The 10,584-nt window shown below is 24.7% G+C and overlaps 1 long non-coding RNA gene across 1 annotated transcript; it reads right to left on the bottom strand.

The window, feature by feature from the left end:
• Window positions 1-1,003: 1,003 nt before the first annotated feature.
• Window positions 1,004-6,351, bottom strand: LOC145834826 (uncharacterized). The gene is made up of 3 exons (XR_014369794.1): window positions 6,148-6,351; window positions 2,727-2,804; window positions 1,004-2,302 (listed from the first exon to the last, which is right to left on the bottom strand). It is a non-coding gene; the product is annotated as an uncharacterized LOC145834826 (long non-coding RNA).
• Between the last annotated feature and the right edge of the window lie 4,233 nt (window positions 6,352-10,584).

Here is a 10,584-nt window from a genome sequence, read left to right as displayed (position 1 = left end):
ATCCTGGTGTATGACTCGATAATCGAAAAGTTTTTTCGCAAACCAGGTCCTTGGACCAAATATTTGAGCGTTTTTTTTTTCGTTAAATAAACAATTTTATTTATTATACATCTTACAGTTAAAAGACTAATTGATTATGCAATTTTACGATAGGGTTAATGCAATTATATTTACATTATATAACTATAGTAAAATTCCATATTTCATAGGATAATAGACTATTGAAATAAATCAGGTCAGGACAACATAAGGTATAAAAGAAATTTATTTTTGTTTTCTAAAATTATTTAAATGTTAAAACAAGTATATTAAAATATACACCTATGAAATTCAGTATATTATGTTTTTTAATCAAATAAAGCTAATGGATAATGTTAAAAGCTTTTGATGAAACAATTTTTTTAGCAAAATTATAATTGAAAGGTAGTACACTGTACTAAAAAGTGGGCTGCAGTAAAAAGATATAAAACAATAGGATAGAAAAATAACTTGTAGTAAATAAATTTAGAATAAATGATTTTTAGGAAGCTAATATCATACCTTTTAAATTAAAGATGTAATACGGCAGTTGATTCAAAAAGCTTACAAATTAAAAATTATTTGTATAACACTTAAATCTAAAAGTATAAAGTAAAAATAGAGAATGTTAGTGTTTTCAAGAACTGCGGATGTGTTAACTAACATAAGATAATTATAACTAGAAACATAGAAAATATTAATAAATTGATAACTCATTACAATATTCATTGAAGTCTGTTAATAATTTCAAATTAACTTAGACCTTTTCATTTGATAAGTTGTATTGTCTATGTAACACTGTACAATTCAGAAAAAAAAACATCGGTATATTTTTGATCAGATTTTATTTTAAATAAACTTTATGTTTGGTAACTAATTTTCGAAAAAACTTTACCTTAAACAAAAATGAAACTTTTGATAACGAAACAAAAAAAAAATTAGAACTAGTTGTTTAAAATATGACCACACTTATAAAAGCTGATTAATGTTAAAACAGATATAGCTACAGTAAACTTTTATTTTCAGATCCTTTTAACATGTTAACTCCTGAAAAAGGTTTAAGTGAATTTAAAAAAATATTTTGGTCAGCAATAACTACATACACAAATACTATCTAAAAATTCTTGCTTATCATTTTTTAATTAAAATTATCAATTTTAGTTTACATGACAATTCAAATGATTTAAAAATGTCTAAGGATAACAACTCAAAAAGTTTTACAAAAAAAAAAGTTTATTAAGGTCTCTAATTATTAAAGTTATAATAGTAAAAAAAATCAAGAAAGAAATCAAAGTTTACTATTTTTATAAACTAATTTAAGCCACATCTCAAAAAATATATAAATTATTACATAAAAACGTGCTTATAGATATTGATTTAGACTACATACACAATTTATTTTGACATATGTATTATTCTTTGAGTATTTAAGAAATTAAACTTTAAATTTTTTTTTAGTCGTGCACTCAATTTAAAGGCTGTAAATTATGAGCTTAAAAACATTTAAAACGTTTACGTACACTGTAAGTAGATGTTGTTGTCAGTTTAAAAAACTTAACGAGCAAAATTCTTAAAACAGTCGTCTTAAATATGCTTTTTTTTTCTTCTTAAAACATCATATAACTAAACTATTTCAAGGCAAAATTAACCTTAAAACTTGTTTTATTAAAAACCAAAATTTTTAATTTTATTTGTGACATTTTACGTAAGTAGTTTAAAATTACTTTATAATTATTTACTATTTTTACTTAATATAAGTCTTATTCTGAATTTGTTAAAAACAAACATACAGCTATACGAAAGTTGAAGATTTCGTACTATTTATTACAATCTTGAAAAATAACTTTGTAGGTTTAAAATTGTATATTATTAAGTTTATTTATTGTGGAAATAACCACTTTCTAAATACTGTTTTTAAGACTAAACAGATTACAGTTATTTTAACTTTTTTCAAAACAGTCTGTAAAAAATAAATCAACTCTTTTAGTTCGAATTTTAGTTAATACAGTTCGAAGAAAAATATAGTAAGAAAAACTTGTTTAAAGTTCATTTAAACTTTTGTATATATATATTCATTTTTTAATTTGATATAGCAACAAGTCATTATTTTATCAGAACAGGTAAACTTATAAAATTTAATTGTTTATTTAATTTTAAAAAGTTTTTCTTAATGTTTGTTATATACAATGAGAAGTAAATTACGTCAAAAGGGTAATAAATAATCTTGTTGAATTTGATCTATTTGTTTACTTTTCACTCAAGTCTCATTAATCGTTAAGAGAACCTGTAAAGAAAATATACAAATTTGAGATAAAGTTTTCTTTTTTATTAGTTTTGGTCATAATATTGTTTTTGTTTTATTATTATTATTATTATTATTATTTTGTATACGATTAAAAACTGTTAAAGAAATATTTATTTGAAGTTTAGACTTTCTATATAATAAAAATTTTTATTTCACAAAATTTATGAATTCTGTAAATGTTTGAAAAAAATTGCTTTTAGTTTTTAAACTGTTTTTTAATATATTTCAAAAGCTTAATGAAGTTTAGCATATTGTTAAGCAATTGAACTTCAGTTCAGTTTTAAAATAAATTGACAATTCTTTTAGTACAAAAGTTATTGTTTGTAAATTTTTGTATTTTTTTTTTAAATCTAAAAAGGTAATTTTAACGTTGTTTCAATAAACATAAAAAATAACAACTGACCTATTTGATTAAATCTTTCATAATCTTCATTTTTGTAGTTCATATTCGGTTCGCTTTTTTCTTTAACATTCCACCACACTAAATTTTTAATGTTTGTAGAACTTTACTGAATTTTTTTTTTAACTTTAAAATTCTAAAATAACAAGACTCTACTTTTTTTTTGAAAAACTTCATATGTTTCCAAAACATATCAACTAAATATTATGATAAAAAAGGTAGTTTATTAAGAATATAGTAAACACAGGTAACCTAAATCACTACAAATTTTTTGACATCATCTTAAGTTATAATAAATATAAGATTTAAATTGAAATGGTATGAACCAAGAACTGAAAAAGCTTTCTGATAATTAAAACTGAATTCTGGAAACTAATTATAACAAGATTAATAAAGTTTGAAAACTTTTAATTATAATACAGGGTTGACAAAGGTTTTTTGTAAATTTTTAGCTTTTCTAAATTTCTTCTAGGCTTTGAAAAAACAGAACTTTTGGACAATTTTTAGTATAAAATTAAACTCAAGTTAAATTTTTTCTCTATAGTAAAACAACATTGAAAAGATGCTGTAAAGCTACTTAAAGTGCGTTTTAAAATAGTTAAAAAATGAATGATATATATTTTTTTAATCTTTAAGGTATATTTTTTGTATTTAGTTTCAAATTTTATTACTTTACATGTAAAAATAGTCGAAATTCCAGATTTTTAGTGTTTTTTGTTCAAAATTCTAATTTTTCTTCTATATCTCAATTTCCAGGTTTTTCCAGCTTTTTTTTTGCCTAAATTGTCAAATTTAAGGTTTTTCCAGGATTCCAAGTCTTTTGGCAACCCTGTATAATATCTAAAATTATTGATAAAAACCTTATATATAGAATTTCGGATTATAATTACGATACAAGTAATCAAAGTTGGTGAGTGCAATAGGCTCCTTATAGAAAAAGTAAAACAAAGAAGCAAAAAAGACCATTTTACCTTTTCTTTAACTAATTTTCACAGTAATACCATATATAAATCATTCTATTATTTGTTTTTATCATTTGAACATATATTTCATGAAAATTTATTGTTTACAATTAGTTCTTTTTTTCTTCACAAACCAGCATTAATTTTACTTTTAAAATAGTAAAGCTAACTTATATTACATTGTCCTAACAAAGATAAATTAACACAACTTTTTAAAGGCTCTTTTTGATCTAGTATATTCGTTTTTATAAAGTTAGTTTAGATCAGGGGTTGGAAAACTGCAGCCCGCGGGTCAATACGGCCCTTTAAGAAAAAATCTTAAGCTCAGCGAGCTAAACATTATAGAAATAAACATACCTTTAAAATACTGCTTTAAAAACATAAAACTAGGATTTTTCTTGATATTACTTATTACTAGTGCTCTATTAGTTTTTATTTTATAACACTTAGAATAAAAAAAGTATTTTTGTATTGATAACTACAACTTTTTTAAAACAACTACGGCCAGAAATAACTTTATCTATAAAAACTTGACCAAAACTTATATCAAAATAGCTACTGAGCCCTGGTTCAGATTATGAGAAAAGTATATAAAATTTTGTTCTGATATATTCTACTATTTAAAGCTACAGTTAAATGATCAATTTAAAGTTTAATGTTTCTTTTTTGTGCTAAAAGGTAAGTATAACATTGTTAACACTTAATACTCCTATCCTTACACTGAAAACTTGCTTCTGGTTTTCTTCATTATCTTAATCTTGGTAGTCTTAATAAAAACTTGATTGCTTTTGAATGATGATATATTAATAGTTTTCATTTTTGATATATAATATAAAATAACCCAAACTGATTATTAAAATGAACAGTAAAAGATAAAACTTAAGAAACTTTTTTTAAGTCTAAGCAAGTTGTTATATTTTAAACCACCACTAAATTTTACTTTGTTTGTCAAATGTTTTTAGTAAAAATAGTAAAAAGAGCTTTAAACTGTACTTATTTTGTTTCAGAAATTTACGCAATTAAATTTTTCTACTCAAATAAAAAACACTCTTTTAAATTTATTTAAAGTACTTAGTAGAAAATTAACTACATTGCTTTTTTAATTTAACTAGATATACTTTATTAGCAGTTTTTTATATAAATTGCAGTATAACTAAAACATTTTCATACTCTTAGTGTAAGCAATACGTTCTTCAAGATTTTTTTTTTTTTAGCTTTAAATAGATTAGAAGTTTTAGGTGAATGCTAAACCCATAAAAGTAAGTGTTTTATGGAACAGTTTAAAACTTCATACTCAACTATGCAAAACGCTTATTATATCACAAATCAAGATTGTAGTATAAACAGGGTTGCCACTCTTTGAGCCAAAAAATCTTCCCTGAGTGATCAAAAATTTCCCTGAGTAACCCTAAAATTCCCTGAGTTTCCCTGATTATTTTTCAAATCTTAAAAAATAAATTTTCTCTTCTAACACAAATTATTAATACCTCATTCTCATTTCCTTCTTTAATAATAAAAGGAAGGTTGTATGTGTATGCTTCTGCATTAATTTTATGAAAAAAAACTGTTTTCAAAAACTCAATCTTAAAATGTTTAAACCAATTAAAAATTAAAAACTAAATTTTTGCACAACTTTGTGTAAACTTGTTAGTTAACTTTCTACATAAAAGAATAAAGTTTAATTTGTTTGACATTTTAATTGACAAAATTTAATTATACTACAGTAATAATTTCACATGAAGAACTCACTTAAATGCATACATAATAACTTCATTATTTTACTTAAGTAAATATAAATTTAAAACTTAAAAAAACTACAATGTTTTAATACTAAGAATATTGAAGAACTAGCCGCAAGGCTAAAAAAATTCTAAATAACCACTTAAATAATAAAAATTACAACTTGAACAAAATATTGAAACTGGATTAACTAAACCTCATTCTAGATCTAGAAAAAAATTTCCCTGAGATTTTCAAAAACTTCCCTGAAATTTAGAGAAAAAATCAAAACTTCCCTGAGTTTCCCTGAGTTAAAAGAAAAATGCCAAAATTCCCTGAGTTTCCCTGAGTTTCCCTGAGATTTTCTACAGTTTGAAAATTCCCTGAGATTCCCTGAGTTCCCTGAGTTCCCTGAGAGTGTGGCAACCCTGTATAAAGGAAGTTCATAGTTAGTTATTAAATCTAAAGAAACTTCAAAACATAAAGCATAAGAATTTATTAGAGTTAAGCTCAGCTAAAAAAGCAGAATTTTGTTTTAGCATGAAATTTTCTTTTATTTCGTACAAAATACCTACTTTCCTTATAACTTTTTAATAGTCTTTTTGATATTGTTGAATTAAAAACTCTAAAAATATTTATAACAAACCTTATAAAGTATTTAGTAAATAAAAATAGATTTTGAAAGAACTAAAAATATTTAGAAAAAATAGTTAGTTATGGTATCTACTTAACACAAAACAAACTTTCAAGCATGGTTTTATCGAATGGGCTACCACTAAAATACATTTTTTTTCTTTCCAAAAAAATTTCCATGTTTTTGTATTTCATCCAGGCAAAACTGCCAAAAAGAAGTTCACCAGCACAAACGCAAGCTAACAGCTTTGTGCCCCAAGAAGGTACGGAAAATGGAAGAAGTGGCAATTTTTTCGTCATTGTTTGAAATTATTAAGTCTAAAAATTAACAATGTTCAATATTTTTTTATTTTTGGTAAAAGTATTAAAAAAAAAATTTAAATTAAAACATCATGGTAAACTTCAAGATTTCAAAAGTTTAGTTTAAGTATAGTTTTTATAATTTGGAGATATATATTTAGTTAGTAAAAAATAATATTTTACTTGAAGTATCTGACAAAGTATTCTAAACGTTACAAAAAAATCAAATGATCTAAAAATATTTAACTAATACATCTGCAAAAAAAAGTTTTGTTATAAATACTCAGTCTGTATTTTCTACAGGGTCAGACAAACTGTGACCTGCTAAGTGAAAGTGGCTCTTAATCTGCTTTTTAGCAAAAACTAATACATAGGTAATTTTAAGCTTTATTATAATAGAAGTTTACAAATGTGCTCATTTTTTCTTGTGAATAAACTTTCCTGCTTATTTTATAACACAATTGCTCGAGTTTAGCAGTATAAGACAAACTACTTCTATGTTAAATCTATTTGAATAGTCAAAAACTTTTTCATGGAATCCTTTATAAAATCATTTCCTAACCAAGATTTATTAAAAAATTGTTTATATATTTTGGTCATATTAGTATATAACTTATATGACACAAGACAATATACTTATCAATAAAAAGCTAAAATAATATTGAAGAATAACTCATTATTAATTTAATATTTTATTACTAATGAATAAATTTAAACAAGTTTAAATATAAACACACTAAAATGAGTTACATTTGAATAATTCTACATCCCCTTAAGCTCAAAAAAGTCAATAACAAATTTTAGGTGATGTTAAAGCTCATCAAGGGGGGGATTTAAACAAGTTGAAAAAAATAAACTCTTAAACAAGGGACTGTTTAAAAAAAAACTGCAATAAAGCTAACTAAAAACAAATCCTGCACAACTCAAATTTATCATTACCACTCTGAATCCCTACTGGCTTAGCAATGATCACAACAACAAAAATTGTATATTTAGCATCAAGTATCGTGAAATAAAAACAAATAGACTTCACTTAAGGTTATTTATACTGGAGTACTCCACTCTTAAGCTTCCCTGGCATATCAATCTTTTAACCTACAGAAGGCAAGTGGCACCTTATTTTAAATAGGGATTATTAGAGCAGGAGTGGGTTCTTCCTTAACTTCACTTGTTTCACCAGTATTAGCACTGCTGGAAACTTCTGTAACATTTTCAGGAGAATCAGGATCAATGGCAAAGAAGGAAGAAGAATTTGTCTCATTGCCTTTAGTCACTCAAAAATTCAAGTTAGCACACTAAATTATTGCCACCAATGAATTATTGTGAACATCTCATGATACAAAATGAAACAGGTCGTTTTCCTAAGGAGTTAAAAAAAGTGGAGTAGTATTGGAGTTAAAAGACTAACACTAATATCTTGTTAAGATTGATGGATCAGATTATTACTCTAAGTCATAAGGTTTTTCTGTAATTCAACCCTTCTGGTTGCAAATATCTAACAGGGGAAGGGGTCAAATGTGCACAAAGGAATACTTTTGCATAAAGGTTCATTTTTGCACAAAAAGTATTAAAAAAAAGTTACTGATTGAGGGTATAAATTAGGGGTAAAAATGAAAGTAAAAATAAATAACAAAAAATTAAATTAACTATAAAAAAAAAGAAATAAAATAAAAATAATAAGATAAACTAATAAAAAACAAAAAAAAAGTTAACCACCGTGGGTAAGGGTAACATAGGGGCGTCTTTGTGTATATTTGACCCTTTGTGCATATTTGACTCCTACCCATCTAACAGGGTTGCCAAAGGTTTTTTGATTATATCTTTCAGGTTGTATAAAATCTTTCCAGGTTTTTTAAAAGAATAAGTTTTTTGGTTCTAGTACAAAATTAAATGTTAAAACTATCTTAAATAGTATAACTATATTATATATAATATATTAAAAGCTACTTTAAATGTGTTTTTTAACAATAAGAAAAAGTTAATGTAAATAAAGAAATGTGTATGATAACTTTTTACATCTAATAAAATTTCATATTTTACATATATAAATTCTTTAAAACTTAGTAAAACTTCTCTTCTTTTAGTTTTATTAAAACTTCTCAAATTCCAGGTTTTTCCTTTTTTTGCTTTAGTTGTCAAATTCCAGGTTTTCCAGGATTCCAGATTTTTTGGCAACCTTGTTTATACTTTCAAGCTAAAATAATATTGTTGTTTAAAATTTTGTTACTGGAAACTACCGACTATAAACAAACAAAACTATATTGAAGTTTAGGGTGTGTTTTAACTTTGAAGTTATATTTGGAGGATTTTCTTGGTTTTTTCAAAAAAATTAAAAATAACTAAAAATTATTAAAAAAATACAGAAAATCTAAAAATACCTCAATGAAACTCTCTTCAAATGGTCTGAAAACGTGTAGAATGGGTTTTTGTGATGATTGCTAAGATAAAAAATATTTTCAGTCAAAAACTCAAAGATCAAAATTTCAAGGTCCCATACAATTTACATTGGGGTTTTTTTCAGAAAAATGTAAATAGCGTGACAGTTTAAAAAATTTAAGTGATGGAAAGTGCTGTCATCCATCAGAGTTCATCAATAACTGCCGTTGCTACAAAAAGAATAGCATTTTGTATTAAAAATTGGTCATCAAGCAAACGTCATAGTGCTTTAAAAAATTTAAACTTCTCAGTGTTGCAACTACTTAATTTGTAAATTTATTCACTATTATCACAACGCAGGACCAATTAGCAATTTCATCACAACGGTGGTAAAAGCTAGGAAGCTTATTTTTTTTGTGCTGTCTGTTTGTGCGATTTCCCACCTACAATAAAATGGGCTAAGCGAAGTTCCAATCTTGGGGCAACAGATGCACCCTAATGCCCATTTATAGTACAAAATTAAACTTAAGTTAAAAATACTATCTTTAACAGAATAAAAAAATTGAAAACATACTGTAAATCTTTAAAAGTATGTCTTTTTTTAAGTTTTAATCTTAAATAATTGATTTTTCATATTTAAATAAAACTTTGTTACTTTAATTTTAAAATAGTTTAAAATTACAGGTTTTTCAAGGACTCAAGGTGTTTTGGAAACCCTGAAATATAGTGGCTTTTTAAAACATCAGCTAATTGTAATACTTCTCATACAAACAGTTTTTTTAACAAACAACTGAAAGTTTTCAGGCATGGTATTTATCATTTAGTATAAATTTTTGGAGCTATTTTTGGTCATAACACAAGTATAGTAGGTATAATCTCAATTTTATGTAATTTTAACCACTTTTTGTAATTTTTCCTGTTTTTTTGGTTCTTTTTTCAAAAAACCAAGAATTGCCTCTTCAAATTTATTTTCTTTAAATCGTTTTAAATTTTGCACTATATTTTTATGTGATAATTGCCATATATAAAAATATTCAGCTAAAAACTCCAAGGTAAAACTTTTGGGCAAAGAATGGTTTTAAGGTATTTGCAAAGTTTAAAAAGTTTCCAGCAGAAAATTCAAAGGTTGCCTATTTTATAAGCACCTTACTATTTAGTAACTTTTCAATTAGCCAACCACAGTAACCTACAAAATTGTAGCCTAGGAAACATGTAGCCAACAAAGACACTAATGACTTCAATCACTAATAATGGTTTTAAGTGTATTAAATTTTGTTATTTTTATGTTTAATCTGTGATCAAATTAAGTCTACTATTAAGTTTCACAATATTTTGAAATAATACTTTTATGCATTTTAAATAAGTAAACTTAATTTATTAATTTGTGCTGAGCTTTATCAAAATAGATATATATTAATATGCGTTCACTATAAAATATTACCAAGTGGAGAAATTATTGAGTAGATTTTAAAAACATACATTTAGTAAAGAATTAATTAAAATTATATGCTAATTTAATATTTTATATGCATGAACAAATTTAAACAATATTGTTATAGTGCAACCTACTACTTAATTAATTGATTAACAAGGTTGGATTTTTTAACTGTCACAATCAAAATAGAAATTTGACACATGTATTAGATAAAAAAAATTTATTAAACTGCAGAATAGAAAAGAAATATTTAATAAGTTTCATATTAGGGGGTCTCCCTTTTAGGTTTTCTATAAAACCTTGAATAGGGATAAATCACTACAACAAGTATCAAGTTTCTTAGAATACAAAGGTTTATTGTCAGAAGTTTAGGTTTAATCTACACTTAGCTTATTAAACACTATGAAAAAAGTCTCATTGAATCTATGAGCACAAA

This window comes from Thalia democratica, chromosome 4 (genome assembly GCF_965202585.1).
Source record: "Thalia democratica chromosome 4, ktThaDemo2.hap1.1, whole genome shotgun sequence".
Lineage (NCBI taxonomy): Eukaryota > Metazoa > Chordata > Thaliacea > Salpida > Salpidae > Thalia > Thalia democratica.
This window is presented reverse-complemented; position numbering and strand designations above follow the sequence as displayed.